Below are 9,977 nucleotides of genomic sequence, written 5' to 3' on the forward strand. Positions count from 1 at the left end.
TTAAGTTCCAAGGCTAGGGGTCGAATTGGAGCTGGAGCTGCCGGCCTACACCACAGCCTCAGCAACACTAAATCTGATCCACATCTGCCAACTACGCCCCAGCTTGTGGCAACACCAGACCCTAAACCCACTGAGCAAGCACAGAGATTCGACCCATTTCCTCAGAGACGCTGTGTCGGAGACTTTATCCACTGAGCCACAATGGGAACTTCCTTAGTTGTTCATGAAGATAATTGGAATTGCTGTGTGATGTCCCATTAGAAGGATATAAAGTGGGTAACTGTACATATTCTCTAAGCGCGTCCCCCCTCCCACCACGCTTTGTCCCACTTGTAACCCAGTGATAAGTTCAGTGGGCATGTGTTTCACTGACGTCTCTGCACATCCCTCTGCTCCCTTCCTTGAAAGACAGTGAGCAAAGGATATCCCTGGAGTTTCACCTTGTATGTAAAATCGAGTCCTCGGGGATGGCTAGGTGACAGACAGAAGCCCCATGGGAAGCTGGCCCCATCTGAGCAGGCCAGTTTCTGACAAATGAGGAGTGATCTTACCCGGTCCATCCTACCTGACTCATGGTACCGTGTGTACCCAAGACTCAAGTGGAAGGAGGTCATTCCCCGTGAATGAGGGTGTCTCTGCTAATGTGTTCCTCGTCCGTGGTCTTTCACAAATAAATCCCCCCCAGTGGCTGCCCCTTCTGCGAACACCTGCATGTGCACATTGCCACTGCTTCAGAAATGGCATTAACTCCAGGTGAGATGGGTTAGGTACCATTTCTGGGCAACAAGAGAAAGGGATTAGGGGGCATGTCTGAAACGCTCACAAAGATCTGAAAAGTGAACTCGGGCTCCATGTCTTTTTATTTCAGAATAAATAAAGCTGAGAGACAAAGAGGAGCTCCGAGGAAGAAAGGAAACCGCAGGCAGTGCCCTGATCGAGAGGAAAAGGGCCACTGCCATGGCGTCTGTGACCTAGCAACTCGGAACACTGGAGATGCGGACAATGGGAAGGAGAATGTGGAATCAGCGGAAGGCTGAGGACAGGACCTGGGACTCAAAGGCCAGGTTCACAGTGTGGCTGAGAACTCAGCTCTGTCCACACTGAGGAGCCAGGCGCTGAGAGGCGAAGATGTTGGACGGGGGACCTGAGATCCATGGTAAGTGTTCCTTGCCATGTGGCCTTCCTTCGCCCCCGACGCTCCTTCCTCTGCAGATGGGTTAGTAGAGGCTCTGCCTTCTTTGTTCTCTGTGTGTTTTTTTGAGGTGGTTAAATAGACAACGTTCATTATTTTACCTTTTTAAATACACTACTCCGTGGCATTAGGGACATTCACGATGTCGCCCAGCGGGCAACATCATCCATCTCCCTAAAGGGAAACCTTTGTCTCAGATGAACACTAACTACCCATGCCACCCTCTCCCGGGCCCTGGTAACACTAACTACCCATGCCTTCCTCCCCACTGAACACTAACTACCCATGCCTCCCTCCTCCAGGCCTTGGGCTAAATGTCCATTCCTCCCTCCCTGGGCTATGAATCTGACCCCTCGAGGTTCTGAATAGAAGTGGGAGCATATGCTATTTGTCTCTCTCTGTAATGGGCTTATTTCCCTCAGCAGAACTAGTCTTTAAGGCTCATCCCTACTGCAGCCTGGGACAGAATCTCCTTCCATTCTAAGACTGAAAAGTACTCCAAGGAATGGAGAGACCACACTTTGTCTATCCCTTCATCCATGGATGGAGAATTGGGTGCTTCCATATCTCCCTCTCAGGAATCATGCTGATAGGAGCATGGGTGCAAAAGTGCCTGTTTGATTCCCTGCCTTTCCTGTTGTGTAGAAATAGGCAGAAGTGAAATTGCTGGATCATTCGGTAAGTCTAGGTTTTTTGAGGAATGGTCGTTCTTCACGGTGGCTGTACCAGTTTCTAGTCCCACCAGCAAAGCTCAAGGGTCCTGGTTGCTCCACATCCTGGCCAACACTTGCTATTTCCTGTTTTGATTTCTTTTGTCTTACATTAGCCAACCTCTTGAGTTTCAGTTGGGTCTAAGATCTTTTTTGCCAGGTTGAGTGAAAACAAAACAGAAGACTCTGACACAGATACTGAAGATAAAGAGACCAATGCAACCGTTCATGTACCTAGAACTCAACCTGTAAAACACAGTCCTTTGTTTTCCTCACATTTGGCTTTTCCTTCTATGGCTATTGAGCTACTTCCCTGGGCCAGGCCTGGGCTCCTCTCACATCTGCTAAGGGTCATGGTGAATGAATTACTTTCATGCCCACAACACACAAGTGTATTTACACACCAGAATCCACCCTCCATTGCTTCACTTGAATGAAGTCTTTCTTCTTTCGAAGAATCATGCCCATGACCAATATCTACTGAAAGGCCAAACATCCATAAAAGAAATAATCCGAGGTTGTGAACACAGTGTTGAGCCATGAAGCCAGTCACACTCAGACGCCTACTGCCCAATCCCTTTCTTGAAAAGCAGACAGAGGTGAACTCTGTTTGGGCTGCATTCTGAGCTGGAAAAGTCTCAGGACAAATAAGGAAGAGGTGATACTGTGTCTCCTCAGCCGAGCACTGGCTGTGTGGGTACTGGCCCCGGGGTGACTCACTGAGCTCTCTACTTAGATTAGGGGCTCTTTTCCATCAGTATGTGGTTCTTCATGATACAAATAGCTTTCCAAACCTACAACCCCTCTCAGCATATAGAACCCCACCCCCAGTTCTATTCATGTCCCTGATTATGTTATACAGACAAGTTTCTTGCAATGGGCTGTTTGTACTTGATGTATGGTGACCGTCTTTCTTCTGGTCACATTTTGCATTTCATCACCAACTAGGATGGCCATCATCAAAAAGACTAAAAACATCCAAACGTTGGACAAGATATGGAGAAACTGGGAGGGTCACCCATTGCTGGTGGGAATGTAAAATGGTACAGCCACGCAGGGAAACAGTTTCGAGCTTTCTCAAAAGTTCAACTTCCACTTGCCATACGATCCACTCATCCCTGCCCTGGGTGTCCACATGCGAGACATGAGAACATGGGCCCAGCCAACGTTTTATTAAAGTCTGTTTTTAGCAACATTGTTCACAACAGCCAAAACTTGGAACCAATCCAAATGTCCAAACACTGAGGAATGAATCACCAAATGGAGGTCCCGCCATACAACTGAATGCTCCTCTGCAGACACAGCAACATAGCACTCACATGCTCCAAATAGGAAGGACCTTGAGAAGAGCCAGACACAACACACCACACTGTGGACGCTGCCATTACATTGTGAATGTTGGCACAGAGCTCCCTTGTGTGGAATGAGCATAAATGATGGTCACCAAGCCCTCTGGGGGGACTGGCAGGTGTTTCCCCATTTTTCCATAGTCTCAATAGTGCTGACCCTCTCTGTGACTAAATGTTTATGGCCAGTCTCGATGAGATGTGTGCACAAATGCCCCAAAGTGGAACTGCCTCTTTGAAGGTCTTTGCATTGTAAGGCTTCAGTCCATAATGCCAGCTGGCCCCTCACATCTTTGCGTGCCTTCTGCCCCCACCCCCATCCCCGCAGAGGTCTCTGTCCCCAGGTAACAGCCGTCTCACAAGCATAACGCCTCCCTCTGAGCAAAGCACCTCTCTCTCTGAGCATAGCGCTTCACTCTCAACATAGGGCCTCCCTCTCAGGATAGTGCTTTCCCCACTACTTGTACCCCCAGCATGGGGCTTGCCTCCCAGCATAGCACCTCCCCTGCAGCTGAGAACCTCCCTCTCAGCAGAGCACTACTCACCCCAGAGGTCTGTTCCAGGCACCAGGGGCCCAGTCTCCTGATGGATGCCCTGTGTTCCTTTGCAGTTCCCCAGGGAGCATGGCCACCATGCCCTTGTTCAATGGAAGCCCTAAATGGCAGCTGGCAGGGTTCATGGTGGCCACCATCGGATGGATCCTTGGCACCAGGTCCATGGGCCTGGTGGAGTGGCGAGTGTGGTATGTCAACAACACCTCGCTCTTACCCTCCGGCCTAGCCTGCGTGGGAGTGTGGAGAGCCTGCAGCTTCCATCACCTCAATGGCATCAACAGAACCAGCGTGTGTCACCATTACAACCATCACGATACTTACATCCCACATGATATCCGTGTTGCCCAAAACTTCCTGATAGTTGTGAGCATTCTAGGGCTTTTCGGCAAAGCTGCCATCGTCTTTGCGCTTAGGAATGTGTACCTGAGAAGAGGGCAGAAGAACCTGTAATCCATTTGCTGTTGCAGGAATGCTGAACATAGCTGCTGGTGCCTGGATCCTAGCTGCTGTGGTCTGGAACCACCAGTCTGTCAAGGACGCGCCACCTTCTTTCCCACCATCTTTCAATGTACCCTTCAAGCCGGACTCCCAGGAAGTCGGCGGGGCTGCTCTCATGGCCTGTCTGAGTTCCTTTGCACTCTTGGTTGGTGGGCTGGTTTGCCTCTCTTACAAATACTCGCTAGAGAGTCGAATGAACCCCGCATCTTCATACGCAGAAAATTCCTCGTTGCACTGGCTTTCCAAACCCCACATTACCAGGCTTCATACGAAGGATTACATCAGGATGCTGTGTCACCGACTTGGAAGGACTCTAGGCCACGCCAAAGGTAATTTGGGCTGACAATGGCTGTTACCCTCTGTGGCTGCGTTTGAATCACTCATTGCCTAGTCGAATACACAAAATCCCATTAAAAATCTTACCTACTTGCCAGCGGGTCTTATAGGATCTGCACTTTAATGACTGTCAATTAAATCGTCCATATTCTCAACCTCGTGTGGACAGGGGTTTCAGAGAGTCTCACATCTCCCTCTTAAACTTCTGCTAAAAACACCCAACCTTCTTTCTTACAGCCTGGTAATCACCTGTATCATGTCAGACTGTCCAAGATGTGCACAGGGAGAAGAGTACATGCAACCACTCCCCCACTTTACTACCAGACTCAAAAGGTAGCAAGATTCTGCCACACTAGCTTTATCTCTCCCTTCCCCTGTTTGCTTTTTTATTTATTTATTTATTGTTTAGGGCCACACCTACAACATATGGAAGTTCTCAGGCTAGGGGTCCAATCAGACCTGCCGTTGCCAGCCTACACCAGAGCCTGTAGCAACCCCGGATCCTTAACCCATGGATTGAGGCCTGGGATTGAACCCAAATGCTCATGGACCCTAACTATACTGGGTTCTTTACCTGCTGAGCCATACCGGGGACTCCTTCCCCTCTTTGAACCTCTTTTTCTTTTTCCACCCGATTTTAAAGCAAACCCCAGGCATCAGGCTCCCTGATATCCCCCAACAGTGATTCAATATTACTAACAAATGGGCATTTCCTCACAGAGCCATATTCTACCTGAAAAACATTAAGAATCATTCCTGTGATCAAATACTTAGAAATGTTTAATGCCTCAAAAATAACTCTGTGCTTCTGGTTTTTTTTTTTTCCCCACACAAGGCACTCACACTGCCTCTCAGGTCTTCATGTAAAGCACTCTGCCTACTACGCCCTCCCTGCCCGCTAAGAAAAGGACTCTGACTTGAAAGTGGCTCAACTGTCCTTGCATTAAAGGTGTTCCTTCTCCAGGCTTCACTTTCCTTAAGGGCCGAGAGCGGGCAGCAAGGGGAGTGCTTTATAGTCTAGGTCAGCTCTTTGAGAGTATGTCAGAGGTGGCGCCCTGTACTTCATCCTGAGTGCATGCCACCAGGCAGCACACATGACGAGTCCTTTATTCATGATGCCAAGATGGATGAATGGAGCACGAGAGAATAGCTGGATCCCTTTCCTACATTTCAGCACCCGTCCAGTTCGCCGTTTCATCTACTGATTGCCTTTGCTTGAATCATTTCTTGCACTAAGGATTACAAGTGGTGACTTCATTATATGACCATTCTTGCCATGTTTGTTAGCTGGGATGCTTTTGTATAGAACTTTCCCTCCTCGGAGTTCCCGCCGTGTTCGATCCCTGGCCCAGTGCAGTGGGTTAAGGATCCACTGTTCCCGCAGCTGCAGCCTAGATGGCAGCTGCAAATCAGATTTGATCCCTGGCCTGGGAAACTCAAGATGCCTTGGCTGCGGCCAGAAAAAAAACAAAAACAAAACCTCCCCCTCAGGAAGTATGGCTACTTGGTTACTAATCCAAATAAATAAATAAATAAAAACTAACGGCTTCATTTCCCCCCTCATGTTGTTAAATTTCTAGAGAAATAACAAGAGAGGATGCCCTAAATAGATTTGGTGTTGACCAACGCATTTTTTAAAAAGTTTCCCCTGTCTCACTTTTCCATTTTTGAGTATCAGCTCTTGATTATGAGTTCAAGATCATGTCCATGTTTTATTCTAGAAGTTTTCAGTTGCATTCCAAAGTCAGTGATTATCTCAGCTTCCAGAACTGTCAATATTTTAAGGTAACCATATTATCCCACCAAAAAATTCCACCAGTTCCTATTGCATTCAAATACCTAGTCAGTGTTCAAATTTCCCTAATTGTCTCATCAATGTTTTTGACCGAACTTGGGGGTTCCTACATATTCACAGTGTTTCACTTCATTGAACTCACTGTTCCTTTTATGATCGATTGTGCCCTCCCAGGCAACAGAGCCATAGGGACACCTGTCCCCTGATACACTCTTGGTAGTCAGATTGTTTTTTAATGCACCCTTATCCCAGAAAATCTTAACCGACTGTTTACCTCAACTCTTCACTTAATAAAATTCATTCCATGAACATCATTTTCCTGAAGAGGAAAGTCATAGAGAAAACGACCTACCAATACAATTAACACCTACGTCTGTCAAATGCTAGATGTTGAGATGAAAGCATATTTACTCTACATCTAACTACCTTTTATACCAGTGGTTCTGACCACTTGCAAATGCTCCCCAGTCTAGTTCCCATATATACAAACTTTTGCACAGGTTCAGAACTGTCTTCATCTACACATGGATCTCATTTTCAAAAGAAATGACAATTTCCAAAAATGGATTTGCCGTTTCATGAACATGCTCATAATTCTCAGTTTATTTTTTAAACAAGTTAACTGCACTAGGTAAATACATACCTAGACTTGAAATTAAGTACAGATATAATCTGCTTAGGATCATTTCATTAACGAGCTGGGAGGGATAGGTTCTGCTTTGAAAGTTTAAGAAAAAAAATGCATGTTTAATAAGTGAAATCATGGCTAAAAGACATTTTCCTTTCAAGAAACATGACTAGAAAGCATGTTAATATTGGAAAGGTAGATAACCAAGAAGGCCCTACTGGACAGCACAGGGACCTATACTCAGTCGTCTGTAATAGCCGACAAGGGAGAGGAATCTGAAAAACGTATGTATCTAGACAGATAGATAGATAGACAGACAGACAATCTCTGAATCTCTTTGCTCTACACCTGAAACCAACACAACATTGTCAGTCAACTCTATACTTCCATTGCTAAAAAAAAATTTAAGACTTTCAAAAGGGGAGTTCCTGTCATGGATCAGCAAAAGAAAATCTGACTATTCCCATGACGACACAGGTTCCATCCCTGGCCTCAATCAGTGGGTTACGGATGCGGCGTTGCCGTGAGTAGTGGCGTAGTTAACAGATGTGACTCGGATCCCACAATGCTGTGGCTGTGGTGTAGGCAGGTGGCTGCAGCACCCATTGTACCCCTAGCCTGGGAACCTCCATATGCAGTGGGTGCGGCCCTAAAAAATAAGACAAAGAAAGAAAGAAAGAAAGAAAGAAAGAAAGAAAAAAAGAAAAAGATTTCAAAGGGAATGATTTTACTGCAGAAAAACTATCTTGGGAGCAAAGCAAATTCTACACGCAGGAAGATCATGTAGCCATTATTGCGTCCAGAATCCTAAGACATGAAGCCTGTCAAGGGCCGGCAATCGGTTGGCATGTATGTTTCTTGAACCTCTTCCACTTCTGAGAGCTTGCCATCATTTTGCAGAAGCTCATGAGTGGCTGAAAAAGAACATGGTAGTGTTTGGATCTCACTTCTAACTTATCTTCAGTATTTTCTTTACTATGTTTGAAACTCCACACTGTATATCTTAATAAGTTTTTTCCTAACTTTCCAATTCTCTGAGATTTATATATCAGGAAATTTTTGCCCACTGAAAATCCACGTGGTGACAGTGTGCTCAACATGCACCGGTTCTCTTCCTCCTCCTGGAACCCAGAATGGCTCTTCGGTAACCGATTCTCTGACCATGCCCATCCATTACGTAATGCTTCCTGGAGTTCCCTGGTGGCTCAGTGGGTTAAGGACCTGGTGTTGTCACTGCCAGGGTGCGACTTCAATCCCTGGCCCAAGAACTGATGCATGCAGTGGAGGTGGCAAAGAGAACACGCTTCCTATGACCCACAGTCAGTCTTATCTCCATGGCCTACGCAGCGGGAGTGGTGGGGGTTTCCCTTAGTCTTTTTTGTTTTGTTATCACAGATACTTTCACAAAAAATCATACTTTAATAACAATTTTTAAATATAATTCATAATTCATACACCGTATAATGCACCCTCTCACATGTCCCAGTGGCTGAGTACATCCACATGGGTGTACAGCCATTACAACTCTCTTAGGACATTTCATCAGGCCAAAAAGAAATCCCATGAGCAGTCTCCATTCGTCTCTGAGGCTTTCTTGCTTGTCACTCAAGAGGATGCAGCAGGTGCACCTTGTACATGTCAGAACACTGACCTTCAACCAGCCAGGCCATTCCTTCAGGGAACCCTAGACATGGGCATGGAATTTAGAAACCACGATTTGGGCACTGGTGCTGCTCGTTCTACTGTGACAACTATTTTAGTGGCTAGAACTAGGAAACATACAATTTCAAGCAGAAAAACAATTGGAGTTCCTGTCGTGGCACTGTGGGTTAAGAATCCAACTGCAGCAGCTCAGGTCACTGCAGAGGTATGGGTTTGGTCCCCAGCCCAGCACAGTGGGTTAAGGGATCCCGCATATCCACAGCTGTGGCGGTTCGGATTCAAGCCCTGGCCCAGGAACTTCTCTAGGCTGTGGCATGGTCATAAAAAAAAGAAGACAATATCAAACTTTTTTTTTCTTTTTATGGCCACACCTGTGGCATATGGAAGTTCAGGCTAAGGGTTGAATCAGAGATGCAGCTCAACCTGAGTCAGCTTATGCCACAGCCACAGCAACACCGGATCTGAGCCACTTCTGCGACATGCTCTGCAGATTGGGGCACCACCAGATCCTTAACCCAGTGAGCAACAGAGACAAGGTTGGGTCTGAACCCACTAAACCACAATGGGCACTCCGATAGAAAACCTTTCTTTATTTAAAAGGCCTAAAAAAGGACACTTCCAGTCCAACAGAAACTTCAGCCATGCAGCTAGATACTAACTACATGAAAATCCACCACCTCTCTTGTACCTACAGTAGGGACTTAGCAATCAGAATCCAAACACAGTCCTCACATAAAAACAGCCAGCTCTCCACTCCCTGGCAGTGAGCTCCATATGTATGAAAAGGGCAGAGACCTGTGTGAGGAAACCCCCGACTTTCCTAAGAGCCAAAAACAGTCCATCCTCCAGGGTGGGGAGGCTCCCAGTCACAAAGTCTTGGAACTTTCTGGGTTCATGTGTTGGCTTCATGCGATTCGAAGCACAGTGCTTACACTACAACAGTAAATGGGAAAAAAGGGGGTGTTAAAAACCAATACATATCAAGATTGGTGTGTAAAATATATACAAAGAATACCTCTATAAACAACACGGCTGGCAAGTTGAGGGTGAGCTTGCTGAAACACTCAAGAAGGCACCTGCTGATGTAGGCAGTATACTACAAAAGGCATCAAGGGCCAGGATGGACTGACGGATGGAGAGAGGGATGGACTAATGGATGGACATGTGAAAAGGAAAGAGCGTCACATGGTTATGGCAGAGTCTTGGTGGGTTGGCTCTAAAATCTTTTCCACCTTGTTGAATATTTGGAGATTGTC

General features: G+C 46.5%; 1 pseudogene; it reads left to right on the plus strand.

Moving 5' to 3' along the window:
• The first annotated feature begins 1,128 nt into the window (after positions 1 to 1,128).
• On the plus strand, positions 1,129 to 4,252 carry LOC146394465 (claudin-34 pseudogene; annotated as a pseudogene).
• The last annotated feature ends 5,725 nt before the right edge of the window (positions 4,253 to 9,977 follow it).

This window comes from Sus scrofa, chromosome X (assembly GCF_054392235.1).
Source record: "Sus scrofa isolate SSC_HxYL_T2T_F1_AM1 chromosome X, Sscrofa_HxYL_maternal_Yorkshire_Landrace_v2.0, whole genome shotgun sequence".
NCBI lineage: Eukaryota > Metazoa > Chordata > Mammalia > Artiodactyla > Suidae > Sus > Sus scrofa.